Source organism: Suricata suricatta, chromosome 9, assembly GCF_006229205.1.
Source record: "Suricata suricatta isolate VVHF042 chromosome 9, meerkat_22Aug2017_6uvM2_HiC, whole genome shotgun sequence".
NCBI lineage: Eukaryota > Metazoa > Chordata > Mammalia > Carnivora > Herpestidae > Suricata > Suricata suricatta.
Window position 1 is genome coordinate 126,134,427 of NC_043708.1, and position 15,202 is coordinate 126,149,628.

The following is a 15,202-nucleotide window of genomic DNA, read 5'->3' on the forward strand; positions in this document are numbered from 1 at the left end:
GAGGGGACATAATGCATTTAAAGCTGGTGAAGGAAGGCCAGGATAGAGCCTGGGAACTTGGGGGAGTCTTGTGTGGATAAAATGGGAGTGGGTTTGCAAGAGGGCAGCACCCAGGAGCTGAGATTTTGTGCTTGGATCTTTGGATGGGGAATAGTTGGATGAATGGTTGGTTGGATGAGGTCTCAAGGCCAGGGGGTGGGGGGAGAGAGAGAGAGAGAGAGAGAGAGAGAGAGAGAGATTCATTGGGACTCTTTGTGGGGGATTTACTAACATTTGGCATTTGGGGTTCAAGCTGTGCTGACTTGGGGCCCAAGTTAAGCTGGCACCAAGGAATGGAGACTCTCCCCATTTCCATTTCTGGGTAATTTACAGAGTGACTAAGAGCCACACGGTCATGACTAAGGGAGTGACTCATCTCAAGTATTTGACAGGTTTGGGAGCTCCAGGAAGGGAGCCCAGGAGAGGGAGGAGCCCCCTGTCTAGGGGCAGTGGGGTTAGCTTCATACTGGGGTGGTGAGTGGCTGTTAGGCCACAGGCTCACACAGTTGTGCTGTTTGTATATATATACACACACATGTGAGCCTGTGTGCATGTACATGAAAATATATGAATATTTAAATGGTGGTTGTGTGTTCTTTATGTATTTTCTTTTCCTTCTTCTCTAATGTGTGATTTCCCACTTGCCTTCTCACAACCATAACTACCTATCTTGTCCAAAGCACTTAGTTGCCTTGGGGAGGATTAAGATTATTCTAATGGAACTTCAAAAAGAAAGAAGAATGCAATATTCAGCTTCTGACACCAGACATTGGATTTTGTTGTACCCGTAGCAAGTTAGCCTTTGTTGGGAAAAAGCCACCTTTCTAAATTCCCCTAAATTCTTGTCAACTTATTTTGAGTCAAGCTTGGAAGAGATCAGCTATTCCTTCCAGAGGAAAGCTCCCATTCTCCTGTCTTCTGTCAAAGGGGCTGGACCAGGGGGCCTAGCTTTCCTGAAGAAAGGATGTCTTTGGAAGTCAGGAAGAGGAAGAGGAAATTCACTCTTTAACTCAGGGAGATGATAGGAGGCAGGTGAGAGACAGAGAAGATGTGTCAGGGATTAGCTTTGATTCTGAGTGATTGGAAATCTAAATGGTGGTTGAAACAAGATAGGAATGTATTTCTCTCTTGTGTGATTGCCTGAAGAAAGGCAGTTCCTGGATGGGATGACAGTCCCCGGTACAAGGGACTCAGTTTCTATCTCTTGTTTTACTCTACCATGATCCCCATTCCATGGCTGCCTCATGGTCCAAGAGGAGGTCCATGCTCTAGCTCTATCCAACTCATCTACATCCCAGCCACTGAAGACAAAAAAAAAAAAAAAACTATAAAGAAAACCATGCTCCCTAACTTTAAGGATAACTTCCCAAATGTGATCAATTCCCATCAGCCATAACTTGATCATTTGCCCACCTGGCTGTAAGGAAAGGTAGAAAATGTGATTCTTATCCAGGGGAGTCATGTGCAAAGCTAAAATTCTGGGGAAAAGAAATAAGGTAAACAGATCTGGATGTGGTTTTAGAAATGACCCAATATATTTAGGGAGGTCAAGGGGAGCAGGCCTTGCCTAGTTCCTTGGCACAATCTGGGAAATCTCCTTCTGCTTAGAAAAATCTTATTGGGTGCTGGAGCCACGTAGTGGCATTTGGGCTTGACAGATGTACCCCTGAGCCAGCACTACCTCCATGCTGAGCACAAGGCCTGTTGGGCCTCAGAGTCTCCCATAATCCTCCATGAGGAGATGTATTGGGTTGGGCTGTAAGCTAACAAAGGACTACAGTTAGAATAAAGATACAGTGGTGAATGGAACCTTTGAGATGAGAAGTCTGACATGCAAAAAGATGGGAAAGGACATCCTGCCAGTCTAGAGTGGGGCCAGAACTGCCAGTCCCCTAAGGCTCCAGATGCACCCCGAGTCATTATGTGAATCTGGTCCGCCATCTTCCCCCTGTTCCAAAGACAGAGAGCCTCCTCATACTCCGACACGGTCTCCAGAAGGAGCAGGGAGAAGGGGAGGAAGCCCAAAAGACTTAGTATTTATCTGAGAGATGTTTAGTTACCAGAAAGCAATGACTTTTAAGTGGAGATGGGTTCTCACTCTGAAACTTGGCAAGGTCACTCTCTTTCTCTCTGCATATGACCCAGTGGGCTCAGTGGATGGCGGAGGAGAGTGGCGGGGAGGTGGGGGAAGAAAAGTTCTTGAAGAAGGCTTAGATGAATTATGGCAAATAAGTAAGCCACATTTTTTCACCTAGCATCTGAGTGTAGGGTGAGTAACTGCTGTCCCATGTGTATCCATAAAAGCCAAAACTTGTAACACCGTCATTTCCTTTTGAGTTAACCCTCAAAAGAGTGTAAAATGAATGACAATTCAAGTTCAAATTGCTTGAGGTTTTAGGTTAGTGTATCGATGTGGAAGTTATCTGGGTATCAGCTTGAAGACTTGTCTTGAGAGATACACCATCTTTACAAAAGATCCTGTTAGGAAGTGTGAACTTTTAAAATCAAAACTAGGAAAGATAAAGTTGAATGGCCAAAAGAATAAACAGGGACTTTCCAGGTATTCAGGCATAAACTTTCATTCAGCTGTTCTCTGAGCCTCTTAGAAAGTACCAAATACAAACATGGGCATGGGACATTAGACATTTCAGTTCCATGAAAGAAAATCCCTTCTTATCAACCAGAGCATTCATATGCATTGCATATGTTGCTGAAATAACAAAAAATATTGTTTTTTGCCTTCAGTGTTAACCCCAGACTTACTGACTCCAGACAGAGAGCATTATATTGGGAGTATTGTACCACTATTGCCTACAACTCAGACAAAATCAGGGTGCACATGGCAAGTAGGCATGAGAGCATGTACACACATACACAAACACAAATAAGACCTATGAAGTACTAACACTATGAAGTATTATATTAACGCATGCATGTCCCACAAAACTGATCCAACAACTTGCTTAAGCTTTTCACTGGAACGAGGTGATAGTTTTCTCTCTTAGGGCACTATGGCTAAAAGAAAAATACTTTGTTGTTTTAGCAAAATGTTGAGGTCCTGTTCTCCAGGGTACTCATGGAGTTCAGGCTGACTCCTTGGAACTCTCTGTAATACTTCAGTATTTAAATCGATTGGCACCCAACTACTGAGGACGATGTAGGAAAAGTTACTAGGGAAGATTACTTTCCTCTCTCTTTGATTTTAAAAAGGTGTGTGTGTGTGTGTGTGTGTGTGTGTGTGTGTGTGTGTGTGTGTGATGAAGAAGGGATCTTTAATTAGATAAGGATTTCTATCCAATGCTTTTCTTTGTATGCTTGGCCTCACTCCCTGGGCTGGTTGCCCTGCATGGCCTGGTGTTGACACAGATTGGCAGCATGAACCTTCAACTGTTGTAAACACCTATAAAATGTGGCCTTCCTCACATGGTCAGCGATGAGGCCTTGACAGCATGACATCCGTCATCTGATAAGCGAGGGTCAAGAGTCACTTGATTGCTTTGCTTTTTCTTTGGATGTCAAAGAGCCAAAAGCTTTTAATGTTTTTAATAAGTAAATTACCCAAATATGCACAGTCCTGTTGCACATATTAACTCATCAGAGGCCAAAGTGAACCTGGGAGGGCCCCTAGAAGGTCAGGGGTTGATCACCTGATGTGCTGTAACCTTGAGACCAAGTTTGGGTAAGAATCATCCTGGTGTCTGTGATTGATTTTGGAGAGCTGCCAGTGCGTGGTGATAGTGGGATCTTTCTTAGCAAGGAATGAAGCGAATGATTGGATGCTTTTCCAATGTTGACAATGTCTGCTTATCCAGGGAAGGACGTTATCAGCAGGGCTTTGATTATAGGAGAACATTTTTTCTTACAACAAAATGAATTTTAGAATTAGCCTTTCAGGTCATTCTCTCGTGTATATATCGTGTCTATTTCATAATGTCTTGGAAACTGAGGAGACCAGATTTTCTCTGTGCCACTGTTTGGGATTAGGTGAGTGCAAGACCAGGGGGCTAGGCAAAAGGACAACAAATTATATGGAGAGTTCTCCCATAGTCACTATGTGAATGACAGCTTATTCAATGAGTCATAAACCCATGAACAGAAATGTCTAGGTAACTGATGCTGATAAATCTTTATTCTCTTCCAGGTCTTTTTTTTATATAATTGAGGATGATATGGGGGGTGACATGTGACATAAATATTTCAATATGCTGGATAAAATGCTATGAGTAAACAAAAGGAGGGGTGCCTCTTGGGATGAAGGGACTGTTCTTTAGCTCACCCCCTCTGGTTTCTCCTTACTTTTCAATGAATACTCAAGAATAAATGAGGATGAATCAGCTCGGGCATTTTTAGGGCTTTTGAAAATAGCTATTTACAATCTTAAAATTGTGCACTTACATAGGCCACTTCAAGTATATAATCCTGTAAGATTTCAGAACAAGTCATTGTACTTTTCAGGGTATTACTGCCATTAATCTAATCATAGGTTTTTAAAAAATTTTATTTATTTATTTTGAGAGAAAGACAGGGAGAGAGAGTGGGCAGGAGAGGGGCAGAGAGAGAGTTGGGGGAAAGAGAGAATCCTAAGCAGGCTCTGCACTGGTAGTACAGAGCCCAACTGTGGGCTCAATCTCAGGAACTGTAAGATTAGGATCTGAACTAAAATCAAAAGTCAGATGCTTAACCGACTGAGCCTAGCCAGCCAGGTGCCCCTCTAATCATGCTTTTAATTCCAAATTTAGTGTGGCAGGTAATCACAATATCAGAAAGTATTCCATTCATGCAACTAAGAAACCTCATTTTTCTTTCTGATCACAAATTCCAATCCAACAATTTGTAATCCATGAATATTTCTCAACTGAGACTTGCAGAGAATTCTCAAAAAAAAAAAAAAGAGTGGTGAGGCAAGAGAAAATGTTGAGTGTTGACCAACCTAAGCAAGTTTAGGCTCTACCCATTGGAAGGAAATGAGTATTTCCAAATGAATTGAATATTTGGCAATTCTTTCTTCATATACACTGTTTTATTCCATTCTAGGCCAAAACATTTTGTAGAAGGCAAAAACAAAGTTGATTTTTAATTTACCCAGCACCAAGGGGATGTCTTGTCACTCAGAGGAAATGTGAATTTTTATCCCTTATCTAATCTTTAACATTCTGCCTTTAACCCTGAGGAATAGTGATGCCCCAATTTCTAGCACCAATTTTCTCTTGAAACTGTGAGTTTCCTTTCTCACTTACAGAATCTCCCTTCATGTCTCAACTCCAAATAGTCCAGAGTTTTTTTGACTTCAAAGTCAGTCTCCACTCGACATATGTGTGAGATTGACAAAATACCATGGATATACATTTTGGAAGATGGGTGTGGTTTCCATATTTTTGTTTCTGTGTCACCAAATTATGATTTGACATAATTCAGAGGTTCATTTTTTAAAATTTTTACCAATCCTTTAGGAGTTTATAAAATTTTTCCAGCTTCACTGAGATGTTATTGACATACAACATATGTAAGTTTAAAGTCTATAATGTGGTGATTTAATACATACAAATTGCAAAACGATCATCACAATAAGTTTAATTAACACCCCATCCTCTCACATAATTATGATGTGTGTGTGTGTGTGTGTGTATGTATGTGTATGTGTGGTGATCATATTTAAAATCTACTCTCTTAACAACTTTCAAGTGCATAATATAGTATTGTTAATTATAGTCACTACCCCAGAACTTACTCATTTTTATCACTGGTGGTTTGTGCCTTTTGACTAATATCTCCCCATATCCTTCAACCCCCACGCCTGTAAACCACTATTCTATAGGGGTTCATTTCCATAAATAAGTTAACCAACTAAAGATGTAGACTAATGGGAACTGGGTAGAATCATGAGATGGGGCAACAAATCTGGGTTTTGTCCTGGAGTTTCCTATCCAATGGGACCTTCCAAAATTGGCCTCCCACAAATCATGCCAGAGATATGCTTCCTAACTTTTCTTCCCCCCAGATGAACTCATGAAATATATTTTCCACACAGGAATATCTAGTATCATTTAAGTGGATAATTAACATTCAAGGTGCTAAGACCATGTCCACATGATGAAAAGTGTTTTGGAAAAGAATAAATGAGTGCATTACTAATGAAAGATTTTTTTCCTTTACAAAAAGTAGCTAAATTATGCTATCCAGACAGCCCACTGTCCGATATTGCATTGATAAATGAAGGAATAGACGATCACATTAAGCACGTCAGAACATCATTTGCAATTCTCAAAGTCGGTGCACAGAATCAACAAGCTATGAACTTTCTCTTGAAATCAGAGATAATAACCCACCCATAGGAACAGCAGTGATGTGTTCAGTTGGAGACAGAAAAATGAAAGACATCCTTACTTATCTCAAGAGGCTTTAGTGTAGATAAAAGCTTTTCAAACTATTTTCACCAAGACCCATATTAAGAAATATATATTAGGGGCACCTGGATGGCTTCGTCAGGTAAGTGTCTGACTCTTGGTTTTGGCTTGGTTCATGATCACACAGTTCTTGGGTTCGAGTCCCACGTAGGGCTCAGTGCTGACAGACTGGAGCCTTCTTAGGATTCTCTGTCTACCTCTCTCTCTCTGCCCTTCCCCCATTCATGCTGTCTCTACCTCTCTCAAAATATATTCATTTATTTTGAAGTTCATTTACTTCAAAAAATATATATTTTGTAAAGCAACACATATGGGAATGTATGCACAAAACATAAAAACATTGCTAATGTAATGTTTCCTTTACTACCCACAGTGCACACAGCTATTTCCTATTGTATTCTATTTCGCTTTAAAAATAAATGCTACTTGAAAACCACATAAATGATATCCCTAATAGGAAGTCGTGACCCACTGTTTGTAGAAGAATCACTTCGTCATTACAGTCCGTCTGTGTTTTTGATGAATGGAAGGAAAAGACTACAAAGTTCTCCAAAAAACTTGTATTCATAAGACTGGTGGCCCACACCTACTATCAAGACAGCGGGTGTAGCATATGAGAGGGGCTCAATAAGACATTGATGAAATAATTTATAGAGTGTAGTAGAAAAGAAGAGATTATGGGTATGCTCTAGCGGACCAACCAAACAGTCAGAGGGTGAGTGGCCTAGTTTGGGTGGAGATTTTGAATCGATTGCTAAGGAAAATGGCAACTGGTACCTGTAAGTGCTAAATATTTCCTATAAAAAATTGTGAGATGTTGGGGCACCTAGGTGGCTCAGTTGGTTGAGCGTCCAAATTAGGCTCAGGTCATGATCTCAGGTTTGTGGGTTCAAGCTCCGCATTGGGCTCTGTGCTGACTGCTGGCTCAGAGCCTAGAGACTGCTTCAGATTCTGTGTCTCTTTCTCTCTCTGCCCCTCCCCTGTTTATGCTCTGTCTCTCTCTGTCTCTCAAAAATAAATAAATGTAATAAAAAATTAAAAAAATTTGTGAGATATTGAGGAAAATTCAAAACTTTGTGACAAGTGGATTTGGATTTGAATCCCAGATTTCCCACTTTGTAAATGTGGCCATGTCCTCCAACTCATCCAGGCCTTAGCTTTCTGGTCATTAATGTTGGGGTGATGTTATTTGACTAACCAGGTTATGATGTGGATTTTTTTTCATCATTTTGTAAATATTTTAATTTTGTAAATATTTATTTATTTCTGAAGGAGTGAAAGAGAACACCAGTGGAGGAGGGACAGAGAGCGGGGGAGACACAGAATCGGAAGCAGGCTCCAGGCTCTGAGCTGTCAGCACAGAGCCTGAGGCGGGGCTCGAACTCATAAACAGTGAGATCATGACCTGAGCTGAAACTAAGAGTTGGACCCTTCACTGACTGGACCACCCAGGCACCCCTATGCTGAGAATTTTTAATAGTGCATATAATGAATGTCACGGGGCCCAAATATATAGTAAGTGATCTACAAAAAAATAAGTGTATATTCTTTTGTGTGTCAGACGTTGGGTAAGTTTACAGACAATGATTGTGCAGATAGGAGATACTGGCCTGGGTTGTACTGGCTGTGACAGGAAGCTGTTCAACTCCAGGTCAGCATAAAACTGAAGTCATCATTAATACTACTTTTAAAACACATGTTTTGGGGGCCCTTAGTGTGTTCAGGAACACTGGAGAAGTCAATCTAGACTGCATGAGGTGCCAAGGTTCAGAAATGCATGGAAGTGACCCATGCCTGGTTGCACAGGTCCAGAGGGAAATTCAGAGAAAGAAAATTCTGGAAGGTTGGTGTTTGGTCATCAAAGTCTCCAAACTGGACATCTCTCGCTATAGCTTGACTTCATTCTTTCCTTTCCTGCCTTCCCAGCTATCTCCTTTTCTTTCTTCATACAGTTGGAAGGTATGTAATCTCAGCAACTATAAATAAGTATCCACACTCAGCTGTATTTTCAAATGTGTAGCAAACTGGGTGGTTTCTCAGTGAAAACCATAGGGTTCAGGATTGTCTTTAGGGAATTCTTTTTTTTTTTAAGTTTGCCTATTTATTTTGAGAGAGAAAGAGTATAAGCAGGAAAGAAACAGAGAGAGAGAGAGGAAGAGAGAGAACTCCAAGCAGGCTCCATTGTCTCAGGGCAGAGCCCGACTCAGGGCTTGAACTCACAAACTGTGAGATCATGACCTGAGCAGAAGCCAAGAGTTGAATGCTTAACCGACTGAGCCACCCAGGTGCCCCAGTCATTAGAGAATTCTTGATAAGATGGGTCTATATTCATATTATATATTACCTATAATATACATATATACATTACACTGAAACGTGTTAATTTTTTTTTTTAAGAGAGAGTGTGTGTGAGCAAGGGAGAGGGGCAGGAGAGAGAAAGAATCTCAAGCAGGCTCCACCTCCAGTGCAGAGCCCAACACGGGGCTAGAACTAAGGACTGTGGGATTATGACCTGAACAGAAATGAAGAGTCAGATACAGAACTGGCTGAGCCACCCAGGCACCCCACACTTGTTAAATTTTAAGTCCCATTGCATAATACAAAGGACATCACTGCACCCAAGGATTTTATCTCTCTCTCTCTCTCTCTCTCTATTTTAATGTTTATTCATTTTTGAGACAGAGACAAAGCATGAGTGGGGGAAGGGCACAGAGAGAGGGAGACACAGAATCTGATGCAGGCTTCAGGCTCTGAGCTGTCAGCACAGAGCCCAACATGGGGCTCGAAACTATGAACTGTGTGTGATCATGACCTGAGTCAAAGTTGGATGCTTAACTAACTGAGCCACCCAGGTGCTCCAGGATTTTATTTTTTTAATTTGACTTAGTGACAAAAGACAATTTTATATATAGAAATTGACTGAGGGGTGCCTGGGTGGCTCAGTCAGTTGAGTGACCGTCTCTTGATTTCGGCTCAGGCATGTTCCCTGGGTCATGGGATAGAGCCTCATGTCAAGCTCCAGGTTGAGTTCAGAGCCTGCTTGAGATTCTTTCTCTCTCTCTCTGTCTCTCTCTGTCTCTCTCTCTCTCTCCTCCTTTCCTGTTCCCCTGTTCATGCATTCTCTAATATATTATATTATATTATGTATTATATATAATAGAAATTCCTTGAAGTTGGTATAGCAGTATTACTTCTTATCAATAAATGTCTGCATATTTGCAATAATATATAATTTAAAATGCAAAGAATAGGAATTTACATTATAGGTTTCCAAAGAATGTATCTTTTTCACACATAAAATTTGAAAAAAAGATAATAAAAATAAAACAAAAAATAACTTGTCAATTGGGATGCCTGGAATAGTCAGCCAAAATTTCACAATATAAACCAAAAAAATCTATGCCACAAATAGTAAGGGATTGATTATCTTTGCCGTAAGTTCTTGATAATGATGGTCAGAATCCATACTTCTCAAATTTTGGTGCACATTAAGTTTACTCAGGGTTTTTGTTAATAGTACAGATTTTGGAAACCACTACACTCAGGTTTGAAGTAGAGCCCAGATATGTTTTTTATGAACCCTGCAGGCAATTCTTCTGACAGTCCCTTGAGAAGCTGGCTAGGGTAGATCAAATACGTGTTACATATTTGCTTCCAAATACTTTAGATGTTACCAAAGTGGCATACGTCTTTTTAACATTCAATATTTACCCTAATAAGCACAAAGAAGGAGCAATTTGAAACAACATTCCAGTCTACTTTTGTGACTTCGTGTTCCATCTTTGCTGTACACCTTACACAAATATGCCATTGTCTGAACTTTCCAAAGCACCTCTGAATTCCACACGTGCCCATAGATGCATACCCGCATGCACACACAGATCGTCTCCAGCTCCATTTCTGAAAGCATGGATCAATCTACCCTGATTCTTTAAGTGCTAGGAGTATCACCGTTATACAGAGTATCGGCAAAGGATATGAGCACATTTGTGATTGCAATCAACACCCACCCTATGTTATTAAAAAGGGACCAGCCCCCTGGACACCCAAGCACTGGCAGGACTCTAGGCAGTGAGGACTTACTTCTGGCTAACTCCAAGGAGATGTTTGTAGAATGCAATGCAAGTTGTTTTGTTGTGACTTAGCACAGCAAACACACTCCACTTTATACAACACTTCCTTTATATACTGAAATGCCACCTGGACAGATGTCCACCAGCCAGATGGCCAAATGGCCTTCACTTCTACTTTCCTTCTTCCTCTGTTACTTCCATTAGATATCTGATCTGGGAAAAGTCTATCCCATGAAAAGGGGGAATCCTCTAGGACTAGTATTTTTCCTCCCTCTCCATCTCCCCAGCTCAAGAGGCATCACAGAAATATCCTTGGTGTCCTTTTTTCTTCCCTACTCCCACGTGCTCTACAGAGACCCATGTCTTTGGATGAAATTCCACGTCAAGCCTGAAGATGGTTTGCCATGGAAATGGATCATTAAGACGCAGAGGATTGAAACAAGCTTTACGTTTCATGTACCTGTGACTTTGTTTTTCCTAAAACTCATAAGAAAAATCAGGAAACTGACATAATTCCTGTGAGTTTCCATGGGAAATGAGTTTATGTCTGTAAGATGTTTTGTAATCCACAAAACTGTAGGTAAATGTAATTAGACATTATTATTTTTGTTGTTATCACCATTTTTCCTGTTTTGGGAACAGTGATAATCCTAAGAAAATCAAAGGAGGGTGGTGTGCTAGGTTCAGGTTGGAAGAGTAAGAGAAAAGTACCCAGATGGCTTCAGTTCCAGTTATGGTGGGTCTCAGGAAGCTAAGGCTTCAAGTTACCAATGGGGGAGGGGGGGAGGCTGAGACAGGAATCAAAATCCTTCCTAGCTTTTCATCTCAAACCAAGTCATATCTTTGAGGCCCAGCTCTAAAAGCTTTACTCTGACCCTTAGAGCCCTGTCTTTGGCCTAGAGGGCTCATCTCTGATGACACCCTCCCATTGCACCCATCTCTTCTCTCTTTCCTTCTCCAGTCCCTGCTCTGCACAGTTTGGTGAAGTTCCTTCCAGGGACCAGGAATCCACACTCCCAAAGGCTTATTGGAAATAGAAGAGGAAAAGGTGGGGAAGAAAGCCCTCATTTCTGGTGGCCCAAGTCACTTCTCTGATCACCCATTACATGTGCTGGCAAAGTTTTGATTGATTGTTCCCTATCAGAGCAATGATGGTCTCTCAGGGATATATGGGTTATGGGTCTTGGGACAGACAAGAGTGGGTCACGGTTTTTATGGGAAAATGCATTCTTACATCAAAGCCATCAACTTAGTAATAAACATTTAGGACTTTACCTATTCGTGAATGGAGAATTACCTTTCCTCTGTGTGGTAGTAGAACTCCACAGGCAGAAATTCTGACATCCATTAAAAGAGAGCAAGGAGCAATGAGGAAAACACTCCGAAAACTACGTTGTCTTTTTAGTGACTAGAAAGAGAAGCTACAAACAATGGAAGACAACATACAGTGAGCCCTACCAAATGTATGGGGAGTTTTTCACCCATGGAATTTGCTTTTCGACAAATAAGAGACCCACACAATGAACACTCTTGGTAAGATTTTCTTCGGTTTAGCCAAAAAATTTACACTTTTCTACACTCCTGTGCTAAGAAATGTACCCCATTAAAAATATAAAACTAGTAGGTACTGCTTTGTTCTTTGTATACAGCAATATATAGTAAAAAATTATTATAAAAAATAAAGTAAATAAAAGGAAATATGAACTAAAGAGATAGAATTCTAACAGCCATGCATGACTTTTTCAATATTTTAGAGAACATATATAACATACTACAGATATACATATAATATTATATTTAAATAGTGTATTATATTAAAATATGTAATCTGTTTTTTTAATGTAAATATAACCCAGATATCTTGCCAGGCCATTCATTTATGTTGTATAATTAAAGTGAGTATGTTTGGTTCTATTCTATTTTGTATTTTGTATTTTTATTTTTTAGAGAGACGTAGAGCACAGCAGGAGAGAAGAGCTAAGAGAGGGAGGGAGGGAGGGAGAGAGAAGAAGAAGAAGAAGAAGAAGAAGAAGAAGAAGAAGAAGAAGAAGAAGAAGAAGAAGAAGGGAATCTTAAGCAAGTTCCATGCTCAGTGTGGAGTCCATTGCAGGGCTTGATCCCACACATCTGGAATCATGACCCAAGCCAAAATCAAGATGCTCAACTGACTGAGCCACCCAGGGACCCCTATTTGGTATTTGATTTATGGCTGAAGGTATTTTATTTAACTATTCCTCCATTTTGGCATTTAGGTTATTGTTAAATTTCATGACTTTTATTCTCATAATTCAATTGTACTGAGGCATATTTATTTACTTTGAATGAGAAATGTATTGGATGTTTAAGTTATTTTGAGCAAGACATTGAAGAGATATACCCACTTCTATGTTTAGTGCAATCTTATTCACAACAGCCAACATATGGAAATGGTCGTAGCACCCATCAGTGGATGAACGGATAAAGAAGATGATGTGGTATATATACACAATGAGCTGTGATTCCATCATGAGAAAAAAGAAAATCCTGCCATTTGCAATAATAAAGTTGGACCTTGAGGACATTATGCTTACTTAGATGTGGAATCTAAAAAAGCCAAACTTATAAAAACAGAGTAAAATAGTGGTCACTAGTGGGGTGCAGGGATAAAGTACAAGCGTGAAATAAATAGTAAGTCCTAGAGATCTAACGTACAGTTTGTGAATACACAATGTTGTATTATAATCATCAAACTTGCTAAAAGACTAGAGCTTAATTATTCCAACTACTAAAAGGAAATTATGTAATGTGATAGAGGTGCTAATTATTGCTATAATGGAAATCATATTAAAATATGCAAATGTATCAAATTAACATGTTGTACACCTTAAATTTACACAATGTTATATGTCAAATATATTTCAATACAAAAACGCATGTATTAAAAAAATCTGTTTTGAGCAAGTGAATTTGGGGTCTGCCATCTTGACCCCGTTGCCTGGACAATTTATATATAAGATACCAGAACACCTGATTATTTCCGTCAATTGGAAGAAACAACTGGTCAATTTGGTGCATGATGTTATCTTTTTTCCCTCCTTAAATGGGAAGACATATCAAATTCTTAGGATAGCTTACAATCTCATCCTGCCTTAAGCGAGACAGAAAGTGCTAACTGACAGAAGACACAGGTCAGCAACAGGCTTTCATTTTTCAGATGCCATAAGGGAAAGAATTCCTTGTATCAATTTTCCCTTGTTGAATCTACAGTTCTCTGCTAATATGGCAAGTCCAGTTAGGGACTAAGCTAATTGGCCCTTCTAACATCCCCGGGGATGAACTGTTTATGTTCAATATGAGTAAAGACAGAAAGCGATATAGGATTGCCTATCATAGATGAGCAAGAAAAATATGGTGGATGGAACTGAAGACAAAGTTGTATTTCAGGATCATCTTAATGGAGTCTTTCCTCAGCCAGACCAACCTCAGGCAGCTCTTACATCAAAACTTCTCCAAACAGGTTGAATTCTTCACTCTTCACTCCCTAGCCATCTAGGCCATCCTTTCCAAGACAGAGTTACGTGATTAAAAAAAATGGTGGATGGAAATTAGGAAAAGTGAAGAGACAGAATTTAGAATCTAAGACTGGGAGTCAATGTTTATAGATCCTCAAATGGATCGTTTTATATAGACCCCATCTGATCAGATATGAATCTATACGTAGCACAGAGCCATTTGTATTCACATTAAAGGAGGGGAGAAAAGGAGCAGGCACACACCAGCTGTTTAATTTGTGGCTGTCATTATTTTCATATTAGCACCTGTTGAATTAGAGGTATTAACACCAGTTGATTTTTCCCTTGCGTCTATTTAGTGATGAGTTCTAAAATGTGAACATAGTGGAGTAAAGAGCCATATTAATGGATCATAACTTATAAAAAAAATCAAGAAAAGTTGTCCTGACTAAAAGTTTCTAATACATAAATGAAACAGGTTGGTGAGTGGCTAAAAGGATTTCAGAACAACTTCAGGATGGATGCTTCCAAAAATTCTAATGAAACCAAGTAGCATTTTCTGACTTCTATGACCGGCACAGCTGATTGTGAGCATTAGTCCTGGGTGTGACTTCGTGGCCACAGATTAACATAAAGAGAAGGCATTTCATGTAAAAGCATCTTTATCCTGCTCTTTAAAGTGCAAAAAATTCAGAGAACTTAGCTTGCTTTTTTTTTTTTTTTTTTGCTTTGATTGGAATTTTGATGGTGGGAGGTTGTTAGTTATTGAAATTTTTAATTAACACTTTAGGAAAAGTTCTATTTGTCACTTGTATTCCCATTGTTAATAAGTTTATTGTTTGAGGTGAATATTTACAATGTTTAAAAAACAAAAAAAATTAGAATACCATCAGATATAGGTAGCTATTAAATAAAGAATGTAGAAGTAACAAAGTTCATATCTTTTCTAAATCACTTTCCTCAACTTCTGTTCCCTCGTTAATAATGTTAATACAACACTTTAAATCAAAATGCTTTGGCCATCTCTAAATTAACTATTGAGGTGAGATGCAAAAAAAGAAAGTTCATTTTCAGATAGTTCCTTCCCCTGCTCCCATTCGGGCACTTTCTGAGATTTTGATACTACACTAATTTTAAAGTTTTTAAAAAAGTTTTTTTTTTTTGGAGGGGGGAGAGAGAGCAAGCGAGCAGAGGG